Genomic DNA, 14041 nt, shown 5'->3' with positions numbered 1-14041 from the left:
AGTCCCACGTTCATGGTTTTGGATATGTTAGTTAGACCAACATATAATATATTAACTTCAACCAATATATGTTGAATCAAGTCCCTTAAAAAACCATTGCGTTCCATCAGCCAGGCGCGACAGTGAATGGTATGCCAGGGGATGCAGTAACTATCACCGAGCACAGGAACTTTCCCATCGCCAAAAGTTTTCTTGTAAATTGTAATCAACAATGGCCGGACCAGCAACGGGAACTTCATCTGCTCAATCATAATCAACCAGTGTGCAGCGTCAAGAATATTATTACGCACGAAGCAGCAACGCAGTATACAAGGTTAACGCCAAATAGAACCAAGCAGGAAAAATCCAGCAGTTTAACATATGGTGCAGACTGCAGACAAAAGAACAAGGCTAGCTGACGTTCACAGAATAAAACAACATAGCAAACCTCTGGTACTCAAAAAATCCCGACAAGCCAGTACCATGTCCATACAAAATTGCAACAATTACTCATAAGTCTAAGTAGGGAGGATCGACTGATGCAACACATCCAGGGCAGCATAAGGTACTTATAAGCTGTAACAAAATAGGCCTTGAAAACATCTCAAAGCACTGAACATTCTTAGGCAGAGGTGGCAGCAGAAGCCTTGGCGGCAGCAGAAAGCTTAGACCTCCTCTTGGCCAAGCTCTCACTGCGGCGGTCCCTCTGTTCCTTCAGCCTCTGGGCAAGAAGCTTCTGGTACTCAGCAGCCTCAGACTTCTTCTTAGCGATCCTCTTCTTCTTGTCAGCAATTCTAGCACGCTTCCTCTGGAAGGTCAAGGGGGTCACAAGCCGCTGGATCTTAGGTGCCTTGCTCACCTTCTTGCCTGAAAAGGAAGCAAACAGGTTAGCTTGTTGTGGTTGCAAAACTTCATAACACAATGGTTCATTGTCAACAATCCCATCCAACAAATAACAAACACAGAGTATTAAGTACATGGGTAAATAACCAGACATTTCTACCTTCAATACATTGAGAGATTGAACTGCAGCTAGAAGCACAATGAACTCAAAACAAATACGACAGCAATGCAGTTAGATACAAGAAAGCTCACCATTCTTGGTAGTGAATGTCCTGCGGTACGTGTTCGCGTACTTGCGCACGTCGTCATCCTTTGCAAGATTGAACAGCTTCCTGATCTTGGAGGCCCTTTTGGGACCCCTCATCCTTGGCTTCTCTGTGTCAGTTAAACCAGGCAGATCGTTCTCACCCAATCCTCCTGCGTCTGCCCTTGCTTGACGAAGCAGCTGGCGCCACGGCCACCGTGCCCGCCACCATCGCCAGCTGCTTCGTCAAGCATTTGGATTTCTAGTTCACGTGCATGGCTGCTACTCATAGTCATTAATGTTTTTGGTTCTCCTCTTTCTAATTTTGCTATATCTGCATGTATTGATGCAGACAAACTGGAGGTCCCTCTAACCATTTGTGGAAAAAAGGAACGGATATACTGGTCAGTGTGGCTTTACTTACAAATTATATGCAATTTATTGGTTTTATAAGCGTTTAATTCCTTGTTATATCTGTAACAGCAACAACTGCAGGACATCTATTGTTGACTTCCACAGAACATACCAGCCCTACCAGACATAAATTAGGATTCCAAAGCTCTATTTAACCATAGACTACTCTTCTCAAAAGAAAAGTATCATCAAATTAAATGAAGCAATCAACCAGTAGCAACAGGGCTAGCGAGATACCTGATTAAAAATTGCCATTACTTCTGATATCTTCAACCTCATTGATATTATAGGTTCAACAAAATTGTCTGCAATTGAGACAACCACATATCCCACCAGTGGCCACGAGGTTGCTGTACACATAGGAAGAGAAATTGGTAATGGGATCAGATTATGATGAATCAAAAGCTTGGCTATGGTCAAAACTAACACCTAATCCAACAAGTACTAACAGCCGCGATATCAACATGATGACCCTAAAAAAAGTTGGACGTTGGCTTACCCCCTTGCGGTGGGACGGGCGCAGATATTACAAAAATAAATCTAGCATTATTACAAAAATGAGAGATATCCTACCGAATTAAGCATCTCTAGTGTATATCATAAGCAGCATTACAATTTTAGCATCTTAATTAGCAGTAGTAAAAAACTAATCTGGAGTCGTGATGTCCCTCCATTATTACAAAAATGAGAGATATCTTACCGAATTAAGCATCTCTAGTGTATATCATAAGCAACATTACAATTTTAGCATCTTAATTAGCAGTAGCAAAAAAACTAACCTGGAGTCGTGATGTCCCTCCACATCTTCAGAACGTGCGGGGGTAAGTGAGAGCACCTAGAGGGGGGGGGTGAATAGGTGATCTTGATAAACTTGAAAACTTAAGCCACAAAAACTTGGTTAATCGTTAGCACAATAATTGCCAAGTGGCTAGAGAGGAGTCAAAACACAATAACCACAAGAAATCAATCACAGAGATGGCACGGTGATTATCCCGTGGTTCGGCCAAGTACAAAACTTGCCTACTCCACGTTGTGGCGTCCCAACGGATGAGAGTTGCACTCGACTCCTCTCAAGTGATCCAATGATCAACTTGAATACCACGGTGTTCTTCTTTACTTTAATCTTTTCCCGTTTGCGAGGAATCTCCACAACTTGGAGTCTCTCGCCCTTACAATTTGAAGTTCACAAAGACGTACGGAGTAAGGGAGGGAAGCAACACACACAAATCCACAGCAAAATACACACACACACGGCCAAGATTCGAGCTCAAATGACTATCTCAAAGTTCTCACTAGAACGAAGCTCGAATCACTGAGAATGACAAATGAATGCGCAAAGACTGAGTGTGGATGATCAAGAATGCTCTTAGGTTGCTTAGGTGTCTCCTCCATGCGCCTAGGGGTCCCTTTTATAGCCCCAAGGCAGCTAGGAGCCGTTGAGAGCAAACAGGGAAGGCAATTCTTGCCTTCTGTCGCGTGGCACACCGGACAGTCCGGTGTACACCGGACACTGTCCGGTGCCCGATTTCCTTCCTTAAATGGCGAAGCCGACCGTTGGCTGACTTGGAGCCGTTGGCGCACCGGACATGTCCGGTGCACACCGGACAGTCCGGTGCCCCCTTCTAGCCGTTGGCTTGGCCACGTGTCCCGCGCAGATCGTGCGGCCGACCGTTGGCTCACCGGACAGTCCGGTGCCCACCGGACAGTCCAGTGAATTATAGCCGTACGTCGCCGGTGAAATTCCCGAGAGCGGCCACTTCGCTCGATTCAGTCTGGCGCACCGGACACTGTTCGGTGCACCACCGGACAGTCCGGTGCTCCCAGACTCAGCAGAGTCTTGGCTGCTCGAGCCAAGACATTTCCAATTGGATTTTTCCTGTTTCCAGCACTTAGACACAATACATTAGTCCATAAACAATGTACTAAGTTTGAGAAACATACCTTTACTCTTGATTTGTACTTTGTCCACCTTTCTTACACTTAGGCACTTGTGTTGGGCACCAAATCACCAAAATACTTAGAAATGGCCCAAGGGCACATTTCCCTTTCAATCTCCCCCTTTTTGGTGATTTATGCCAACACAATATAAAGCAAGTAGAACAAATACAAAAATCAATTCAAATGAGAACTCAAATGTTTTGATTCAAATTTGACATATTTGGATCACTCTTTGCCACCACTTGGTTTGTTTTTGCAAATCAAATTCAAATTTCTATCTCTAAGTCAAACACACTTGTAGAGACATAAAGAGAGGTATTCCAAAGAAGTTTGATCAAGAATTTCAAAAACTCCCCCTTTTTCCCATAATCAACACTTCTCCACACAAGAAGCCAACTTTTGACAAGAGAAACAACAAAAGAGTTTTGACAAACCAAAAGCTCTACTCTACTATTTTCAAATCTCTCAAGTGGTAGCTGATCCATTTATTGCTTTGGCCTTTATTTTCTCCCCCTTTGGCATCAAGCACCAAAACGGGATCAATCTTGGCCCAAGAACCACATTGCCTCACCAAAAGCTTCAATAAGAATACAAGGGCAATAAGAGTACATGAGATGAACTTGGAATAAGTTACCCTCTCATCGGAGTGCAGTGGAAGTCTTTCATGGTCCATGTCCACCTTTTCCCTTTCAAACCTCCTTTGAGACTCCTTTGTTGAGGTCAGTGTGTCCGTCGGTCCCCATCGGAGTCTTTGCGGGCTTGGCGTCCTTCATCCCAAACCGCTTCAGCAAGTCTTGCGTGTACTTCGTTTGAGAGATGAAGGTGCCGTCCTTGAGTTGCTTCACTTGGAACCCAAGGAAGTAGTTCAACTCGCCCATCATTGACATCTCGAATTTCTGCGTCATCACCCTGCTAAACTCTTCACAAGACTTTTTATTAGTAGAACCAAATATTATGTCATCGACATAAATTTGGCACACAAACAAATCACCATCACATGTCTTAGTGAAAAGAGTTGGATCGGCTTTCCCAACCTTGAAAGCATTAGCAATTAAGAAATCTCTAAGGCATTCATACCATGCTCTTGGGGCTTGCTTAAGTCCATAGAGCGCCTTAGAGAGCTTACATACGTGGTCGGGGTACCGTTCATCCTCGAAGCCAGGGGGTTGCTCCACGTACACCTCCTCCTTTATTGGCCCGTTGAGGAAAGCGCTCTTCACATCCATTTGGAACAACCTGAAGGAATGGTGAGCGGCATATGCTAGCAAGATACGAATGGACTCTAGCCTAGCCACAGGAGCAAAAGTCTCCTCAAAGTCCAAACCTGCGACTTGGGCATAACCTTTTGCCACAAGTCGAGCCTTGTTCCTTGTCACCACTCCGTGCTCGTCTTGTTTGTTGCGGAACACCCACTTGGTTCCCACAACATTTTGCTTAGGACGAGGCACCAGCGTCCAAACTTCATTCCTCTTGAAGTTGTTGAGCTCCTCTTGCATGGCCAACACCCAGTCCGGATCTAGCAAGGCCTCTTCTACCCTGAAAGGCTCAATAGAAGAGACAAAGGAGTAATGTTCGCAAAAATTAACTAATCGAGACCGAGTAGTTACTCCCTTGCTAATATCACCCAGAATTTGGTCGACGGGATGATCCCTTTGAATCATCGCTCGAACTTGGGTTGGAGGTGCCGGTTCCGCTTCTTCCTCCATCACATGATCATCTTGTGCTCCCCCTTGATCACACGCCTCCTGTTGATGAACCTGTTCATCGTCTTGAGGTGGGGGATGCACCATAGTTGAGGAAGAAGGTTGATCTTGCTCATCTTGTTCCTGTGGTCGCACATCACCAATCGTCATGGTTCGTATAGCGGCCGTCGGAACATCTTCTTTGTCTACATCATCAAGATCAACAACTTGCTCTCTTGGAGAGCCATTAGTCTCATCAAATACAACGTCGCTAGAGACTTCAACCAAACCCGATGATTTGTTGAAGACTCTATACGCCTTTGTATTTGAGTCATAACCTAACAAAAACCCTTCTACAGCTTTGGGAGCAAACTTAGAATTTCTACCCTTCTTCACTAGAATGTAGCATTTGCTCCCAAATACACGAAAGTACGATACATTGGGTTTGTTACCGGTTAGTAGCTCATATGAAGTCTTCTTGAGGAGGCGATGAAGGTAGACCCTGTTGATGGCGTGGCAAGCCGTGTTCACGGCTTCCGACCAAAAGCACTCGGGGGTCTTGAATTCTCCTAGCATCGTCCTCGCCATATCAATGAGCGTCCTGTTCTTCCTTTCTACCACACCATTTTGTTGTGGTGTGTAAGGAGCGGAGAACTCGTGCTTGATCCCTTCCTCCTCAAGAAACTCCTCCACTTGAAGGTTCTTGAACTCGGACCCGTTGTCGCTTCTTATCTTCTTCACTTTGAGCTCAAACTCATTTTGTGCTCTCCTTAGGAAGCGCTTGAGGGTCCCTTGGGTCTCAGACTTATCTTGCAAAAAGAATACCCAAGTGAAGCGGGAAAAGTCATCAACAATAACTAGACCATACTTACTTCCTCCTATGCTCAGATAGGCGACGGGTCCGAAGAGGTCCATATGCAGCAGCTCCAGAGGTCTTGAAGTGGTCATCACATTCTTGCTGTGATGTGCTCCTCCCACTTGTTTACCTGCTTGACAAGCTGCACAAGGTCTATCTTTTTCGAATTGCACATTAGTCAAACCTATCACGTGTTCTCCCTTTAGAAGCTTGTGAAGGTTCTTCATCCCCACATGTGCTAAGCGGCGATGCCACAGCCAGCCCATGCTAGTCTTAGCGATTAAGCATGCATCTAGACCGGCCTCCTCTTTTGCAAAATCAACTAAATAAAGTTTGTCGTCTAGTACACCCTTAAATGCTAGTGAACCATCACTTCTTCTAAAGACAGACACATCTACATTTGTAAATAGACAATTATATCCCATATTACATAATTGACTGACAGATAGTAAATTATATCCAAGAGACTCAACTAAAAACACATTAGAGATAGAGTGCTCATTGGATATTGCAATCTTGCCTAAACCTTTCACCTTGCCTTGGTTCCCATCACCGAATATGATTGAATCTTGGGAATCCTTATTCTTGACGTAGGAGGTGAACATCTTCTTCTCCCCCGTCATATGGTTTGTGCATCCGCTGTCGATAATCCAGCTTGAGCCCCTGAATGCATAAACCTGCAAGGCAAATTTATGCTTGGGTCTTAGGTACCCAACTCTTGTTGGGTCCTACAAGGTTAGTCACAATTTCCTTAGGGACCCAAATGCAAGCTTTATCACCCTTGCATTTTGCCCCTAATTTCCTAGCAACTATCTTCCTATCCTTTCTACAAATAGCAAAGGAAGCATTTAAAGCATGATAAATTGTAGAAGGTTCATTAACTTTCCTAGGAACATTAACAACATTTCTCCTAGTCATATTATGAACAAAATTTCTCCTACCAACATTTCTATCATGCACATAAGAGGAACTAGAAGCAAACATGTCATGAGAATCAAAAGCATCATATGCATTACAACTCCTATAAGCATTTCTAGATTGTCTCCTATCATGGTACATAAAAGCATGGTTCTTTTGCACACTACTAGCCATAGGGGCCTTCCCTTTCTCCTTGGCGGAGATGGGAGCCTTATGGCTTGTCAAGTTCTTGGCTTCCCTCTTGAAGCCAAGACCATCCTTAATTGAGGGATGTCTTCCAAATGTGTAGGCATCCCTTGCAAATTTTAACTTATCAAATTCACTTTTGCTAGTCTTAAGTTGGGCATTAAGACTAACCAATTCATCATTAAGTTTGGAAATTGAGACTAGGTGTTCACTACAAGCATCAATGTCAAAGTCTTTACACCTAGTGCAAATCACAACATGTTCTACACAAGATGTTAATTTACTAGATTTTTCTAGCTTAGCATTTAAATCATCATTTATGCTTTTTAAACTAGAAATTGAATCATGACATGTAGACAACTCACAAGAAAGTATTTCATTTCTCTTAATCTCTAAAGCAAGTGATTTTTGTGCTTCTACAAACTTATCATGTTCTTCATATAAAAGGTCCTCTTGCTTTTCTACTAGTCTATTTTTATCATTCAAGGCATCAATGAGTTCATTTATCTTATCTATCTTAGATCTATCTAAGCCCTTGAATAAGCATGAGTAGTCTATGTCATCATCATCACTAGACTCATCATCACTAGAAGAAGCATAAGTGAAGTCTCGAGTACTCACCTTCTTCTCCCTTGCCATAAGGCATGTGTGACGCTCGTTGGGGAAGAGGGATGACTTGTTGAAGGCGGTGGCGGCGAGTCCTTCATTGTCGGAGTCGGAAGAGGAGCAGTCCGAGTCCCACTCCTTGCCTAGATGCGCCTCGCCCTTTGCCTTCTTATAGTTCTTCTTCTTCTCCCTCTTGTTCCCTTGATCCTGATCACTATCATTGTTGGGACAGTTAGCAATAAAATGACCAAGCTTACCACATTTGAAGCATGAGCGCTTCCCCTTTGTCTTGGTCTTGCTTGGCTGCCCCTTGCGGCCTTTTAGCGCCGTCTTGAATCTCTTGATGATGAGAGCCATCTCTTCATCATTGAGTCCGGCCGCCTCAATTTGTGCCACCTTGCTAGGTAGCATCTCCTTGCTTCTTGTTGCCTTGAGAGCAAGAGGTTGAGGCTCATTGATTGGACCGTTTAGAGCGTCGTCGACGTATCTCGCCTCCTTGATCATCATCCGTCCGCTTACGAATTTTTCGAGTACCTCCTCGGGCGTCATCATCGTGTACCTGGGATTCTCACGAATATTGTTTACGAGATGAGGATCAAGAACGGTAAAGGACCTTAGCATTAGGCGGACGACGTCGTGGTCCGTCCATCGCGTGCTTCCGTAGCTCCTTATTTTGTTGATAAGGGTCTTGAGCCGGTTGTAAGTTTGGGTTGGCTCCTCTCCCCTTATCATTGCGAATCGTCCAAGCTCGCCCTCCACCAACTCCATTTTAGTGAGCATGGTGATGTCGTTCCCCTCGTGAGAGATCTTGAGGGTGTCCCATATCTGCTTGGCATTGTCCAAGCCGCTCACCTTATTGTACTCTTCCCTGCACAAAGATGCTAATAGAACAGTAGTAGCTTGTGCATTTCTATGGATTTGTTCATTTATAAGCATAGGGCTATCCGAACTATCAAATTTCATTCCATTCTCTACAGTCTCCCATATGCTTGGATGGAGAGAGAATAAGTGACTACGCATTTTGTGACTCCAAAATCCGTAGTCCTCTCCATCGAAGTGTGGAGGTTTGCCAAGAGGAATGGAAAGCAAATGCGAATTCGAACTATGTGGAATACGAGAATAATCAAATGAAAAGTTCGAATTGACCGTCTTCCTGTAGTCGTTGTCGTCGTCCTTTTGGGAAGAAGTAGACTCATCGCTATCGTCGTAGTAGACGATCTCCTTGATGCGCCTTGTCTTCTTCTTCTTCCCATCTTTTCGCTTGTGGCCCGAGCCCGAGTCAGTAGGCTTGTCATCCTTCGGCTCGTTGACGAAGGACTCCTTCTCCTTGTCGTTGATCACGATTCCCTTCCCCTTAGGATCCATCTCTTCGGGCGATTAGTCCCTTCTTGAAGAGAACGTCTCCGATACCAATTGAGAGCACCTAGAGGGGGGGGGTGAATAGGTGATCTTGATAAACTTGAAAACTTAAGCCACAAAAACTTGGTTAATCGTTAGCACAATAATTGCCAAGTGGCTAAAGAGGAGTCAAAACACAATAACCACAAGAAATCAATCACAGAGATGGCACGGTGATTATCCCGTGGTTCGGCCAAGTACAAAACTTGCCTACTCCACGTTGTGGCGTCCCAACGGACGAGAGTTGCACTCAACTCCTCTCAAGTGATCCAATGATCAACTTAAATACCACGGTGTTCTTCTTTACTTTAATCTTTTCCCGTTTGCGAGGAATCTCCATAACTTGGAGTCTCTCGCCCTTACAATTTGAAGTTCACAAAGACGTACGGAGTAAGGGAGGGAAGCAACACACACAAATCCACAGCAAAATACACACACACGGCCAAGATTCGAGCTCAAATGACTATCTCAAAGTTCTCACTAGAACGAAGCTCGAATCACTGAGAATGACAAATGAATGCGCAAAGACTGAGTGTGGATGATCAAGAATGCTCTTAGGTTGCTTAGGTGTCTCCTCCATGCGCCTAGGGGTCCCTTTTATAGCCCCAAGGCAGCTAGGAGCCGTTGAGAGCAAACAGGGAAGGCAATTCTTGCCTTCTGTCGCGTGGCACACCGGACAGTCCGGTGTACACCGGACACTGTCTGGTGCCCGATTTCCTTCCTTAAATGGCGAAGCCGACCGTTGGCTGACTTGGAGCCGTTGGCGCACCGGACATGTCCGGTGCCCCTTTCTAGCCGTTGGCTTGGCCACGTGTCCCGCGCAGATCGCGCGGCCGACCGTTGGCCCGGCCGACCGTTGGCTCACCGGACAGTCCGGTGCCCACCGGACAGTCCGGTGAATTATAGTCGTACGTCGCCGGTGAAATTCCCGAGAGCGGCCACTTCGCTCGATTCAGTCTGGCGCACCGGACACTGTCCGGTGCACCACCGGACAGTCCGGTGCTCCCAGACTCAGCAGAGTCTTGGCTGCTCGAGCCAAGACATTTCCAATTGGATTTTTCCTGTTTCCAGCACTTAGACACAATACATTAGTCCATAAACAATGTACTAAGTCTGAGAAACATACCTTTACTCTTGATTTGTACTTTGTCCACCTTTCTTACACTTAGGCACTTGTGTTGGGCACCAAATCACCAAAATACTTAGAAATGGCCCAAGGGCACATTTCCCTTTCAGTAAGGACCTCCTTATAAACGAGATTTGCATACTGAACATTGTTCTTCTATTTAAGTGAGATGCAGTTATCTATATCTAGTTAAGTTGGGTCCAAAGACCCAAGACTATTTACTAAACAATACATGAAACATAATAAAAAGAGACCGATAACATCTATTCAATGCTCATCTGCTTTCTTTGTTGTATCAACCAAATGACCACTAAACAATAGGAAGCTAAAAAAAGGAGCCAAAATAGATAAATAAAAGGCAAAAATACATCTTCACCTAAAAACCAAAATAATTAAATGCATTACAAGTTGTTAATTGCCATGTATTCATCAATCTCAGCTACGGTGTAAGGACCTCCTTATAAACGATATTCTTTGTGTATGTTGCGCCATTTATCGCTGAGTTCCTTTCAACCCCCTTCTTCTTCTTCTTCTTCTCATCAGTGACTGGAATGGCAAGTATCTTCACTTTCGATCGAGCGGTGGCCCTTGATAGAGCAACATAAAGCTGGCCATGAGAGAACACTGGTTCTGGCAAGTACACACCAACATTCAGAATCGTCTGGCCCTGGGCCTTGTTAACCGTCATGACAAAACTTAGTCTTATCGGAAACTGCTTCCTTTTAAACTGGAAAGGGAACATCTCATCATCAGAGGGGCACAGAGGTATACGAGGCAAGAAAATTTGCATTCCAGCATACTGGCCAAGGACAATTTCAGCATCAATACTGTTTTTTTGGAAACCACGAACCACCAACCTCGTGTCGTTGCAAAGTCCATTAGCAGGGTCTATATTTCTAAGCAACATGATTGGGCATCCAACTTTGAGCTTTAGAACGTGCGGGGGTAGTCCATTAGGAGTCAGCGTGTTTAGAAACTCTGATGGGTAATAGTTATTAGGATCATCCACCGCGGTGTCAAAACTATGGTACATCATCTGCTCCCCTTGGAAACGATCGATCATCCTCATATTTATCATATCCACCCAGTCATTCCGTGTAGACAATATTGCTCTTGAAGTGATGTAGCTTGTGTTAGACATATTTTCATTTAGATTGGGGTAAATGTCATCTATCAGTCTATCAAGGTCGCGGTCATTACCAGTATATGGCACACACACCTCATCTGGAAGACGAATATCACCATCGTTGTTTGCTTCCTCAGTTCCACCACCGACGCGCAACAAATATTCTGCAAACCATGGGTCGCTCTGTGCCCTCATGTTTTGAACAAGCTTTAGGTGGCACATGGATTCCCAGAGGTAAGAACTCCGTAGAGAGGCAGCAACTATCTGAGCCCTTGACCCCTTGCGTACAACAGGGAGTACTTGTCTGAAATCACCCCCGAACACAACAGTCTTCCCACCAAAGGGCAGCCCAAGCCGTCCCATTATATCACGCATGCTATTGTCTAGCGCCTCAATTGCTTGTCTCTTAGTCATTGATGCCTCGTCCCAGATAATGAGCGATGCTTTTTGTAGCAACTTTGCTGTCCCGCTTTGTTTCGTGAAGCTACATACAGCACCATCATCAATAGTAAGTGGTATCTTGAAGCGCGAATGGGTAGTCCTCCCCCCAGGCAATATGGAAGCCGCAACACCAGATGTAGCTGTTGCAACTGCAATCTTGTCCTGACTGCGTAGTGTCGCAAGCAGTGCCTTATACAGATAGGTCTTTCCAGTCCCACCAGGCCCATCCACAAAGAACACTCCACCATTATTGGTGTCAACGACAGATAGGATCTTATCATAGGCAGACCTCTGCTCCTCGTTTAGGGTTTCTTTCATAGCAACGTCTTCTGTCGTCGGCTCGATACTTTCCTCCTCGTAAATCTCTCTATCAGTACCATGTGAATCGTCATATCTGTCAATGATAGCAGGGAGAGGGAATGTCTTTATGTCTTTACCCATTGACTGCAAAATGTTTCTAATGTCAATCAAGACCATCTGCTGCACATGGGTTTTGCTTTGAGTACTACGGTGATAGTCCTCTGACATTGAGTCAAGGTGTCTCTGCCATAATTCTGCCACATCGTTCGGCTCGCAGTATACCAGTATTGTTGCAAACAACCTTCGTAGTGCTGACGGCATTTGGTAAATAGCGGCTTCGTTGAGACACTCATCTATTGTGTCATCTGCTTCAAGCAGTCCCCTCCTTTGTGCTGCCTCACGAAAAGATGGTAGTGTGTCACCATCTACTGTCCTTAGATCCGCATAGGAGGTAGCACCCGTCACATGGTTTAAGAGAAGTCGAAGATAAAAGCGCTCCCCCTCAGCTGGATGAGCAGAGACTATTCTACCAACCTGTCCACCTGTGTTTCGTTTCCTCCTTTGCCACACTTTGCCCTGCTGCAAAGTGTACCACTCAGGAAAATCACGGTAAAGGATGCCCCGAGCCTCCTCGTGTAGCCTATTTGCCTCAAAATATGCTGTAAGCATTGACCTATCGGCACCTGGACGTTGGACAACATGATTTACTTTAGCACGCTCGTGAAATGACACCATATGCATGTTTTCAAGATGGAGCTGCAGTTGCATCACTGGTGGAGAGTTTTGACTTAGATCAAAGCTGAATATCCTCCAAAGGGCTTCTGGAGGGGTCACCCACCTAGCATCTCTATACTGCTTGATCTCATCAATGTCACCATCAGCCTTGTTTGCATCTGTCACAGCCACAGACGCACGATCGTGGCCTTTGTATATGTATTTGAACAAGTATTTGACAGCCTTGATGCTCCCGCACGCCTCAACATTGATGTGACAGTTGAAGAGCCGGAGGAGGTAAGGGTTGTAAGGGACGACCCATCTGTTGTCCAATTCACAACCTCGAACCGTTTCCTTACGCCCATCATCACGACGCCTATAAATAGGATATGAATCCTTTCCTTGAGACGTTGCATTGCTAAAAGCTCTAGGATAATGGTTTTTGCATGAAGCACGACCCTTAGTGCATGGGCATTTAGGATTTAACAACCCACACGGTCCATGCATCATATGCTTGATAACCATCTTGTACAGCTGAGGGTACTTCTTCTTATCAGGGATCTCAGCGGAGATCAGGAGATCATACTGCTCAGGACATGTTAGCTTGTACTTTCTCTGCATGATGAGTAGAAAATGGGCATGGGGCAAACCTCGCTTCTGGAACTCCACGACATAGACATAAGCACGGATCTTTCCAAGAATATGTTGCTTAGTCAATCTCTTCTTCAATTCCTCTAGTTTCGCACGGAATATGCGAACAACAAGGTCTGGACGATCCTGTGGCGACTGCATAGGATGAAGCTCCCTTGTTATTTCATCCCAATTGGGGTTGCATGTCATAGTAAGGAATATATCTGGTTTCCCAAACTTCCGCACAAGGGCCATAGCATCCATATACCGGCGTCTCATGTCACGAGGACCGCCGATAAATGATGTAGACAACACAGTTCGCTTTCCAATTTTGTCTGCTCTGTTCTCGCCTTCATGCAAGCTATCTACCAAACCCTTGTATAGATCTGCCCTTAATCTGTCTTGGTTTCTACGTATGAAATCCAAACGAGAGCTCTCAACCTTGATGTAGCTGTCGACAGCGAACTGTTGGAAAAGACGCTTCCCATGAAGTATTGGATTGAATATACCTGGGCGAATTTGGAATCTGTAGCAGTAATAGTCACGTACAGACACACATAGATGGCTGGGTCATTCTGCAAGATGCAAGTTGTAGTAATTAGTGTTGCTAAAAACATACTTAACAAAGGATTATATAAGA

The 14041-nt window shown here is 44.9% G+C and overlaps 1 pseudogene across 1 annotated transcript; it reads right to left on the bottom strand.

Annotated features, from left to right (window-relative positions):
• Positions 1 to 395: 395 nt before the first annotated feature.
• LOC103652581 (ribosomal protein eS6 pseudogene) lies at positions 396 to 1225 on the bottom strand (annotated as a pseudogene). Its single transcript, NR_165379.1, has 2 exons — positions 1075 to 1225; positions 396 to 846 (listed from the first exon to the last, which is right to left on the bottom strand). The product of NR_165379.1 is annotated as a ribosomal protein eS6 pseudogene (transcript).
• Between the last annotated feature and the right edge of the window lie 12816 nt (positions 1226 to 14041).

This window comes from Zea mays, chromosome 3, assembly GCF_902167145.1.
Source record: "Zea mays cultivar B73 chromosome 3, Zm-B73-REFERENCE-NAM-5.0, whole genome shotgun sequence".
Classification (NCBI taxonomy): domain Eukaryota; kingdom Viridiplantae; phylum Streptophyta; class Magnoliopsida; order Poales; family Poaceae; genus Zea; species Zea mays.
Note: the sequence above shows the minus strand (reverse complement) of the source record. Positions and strands in the feature narration are given on the sequence as shown.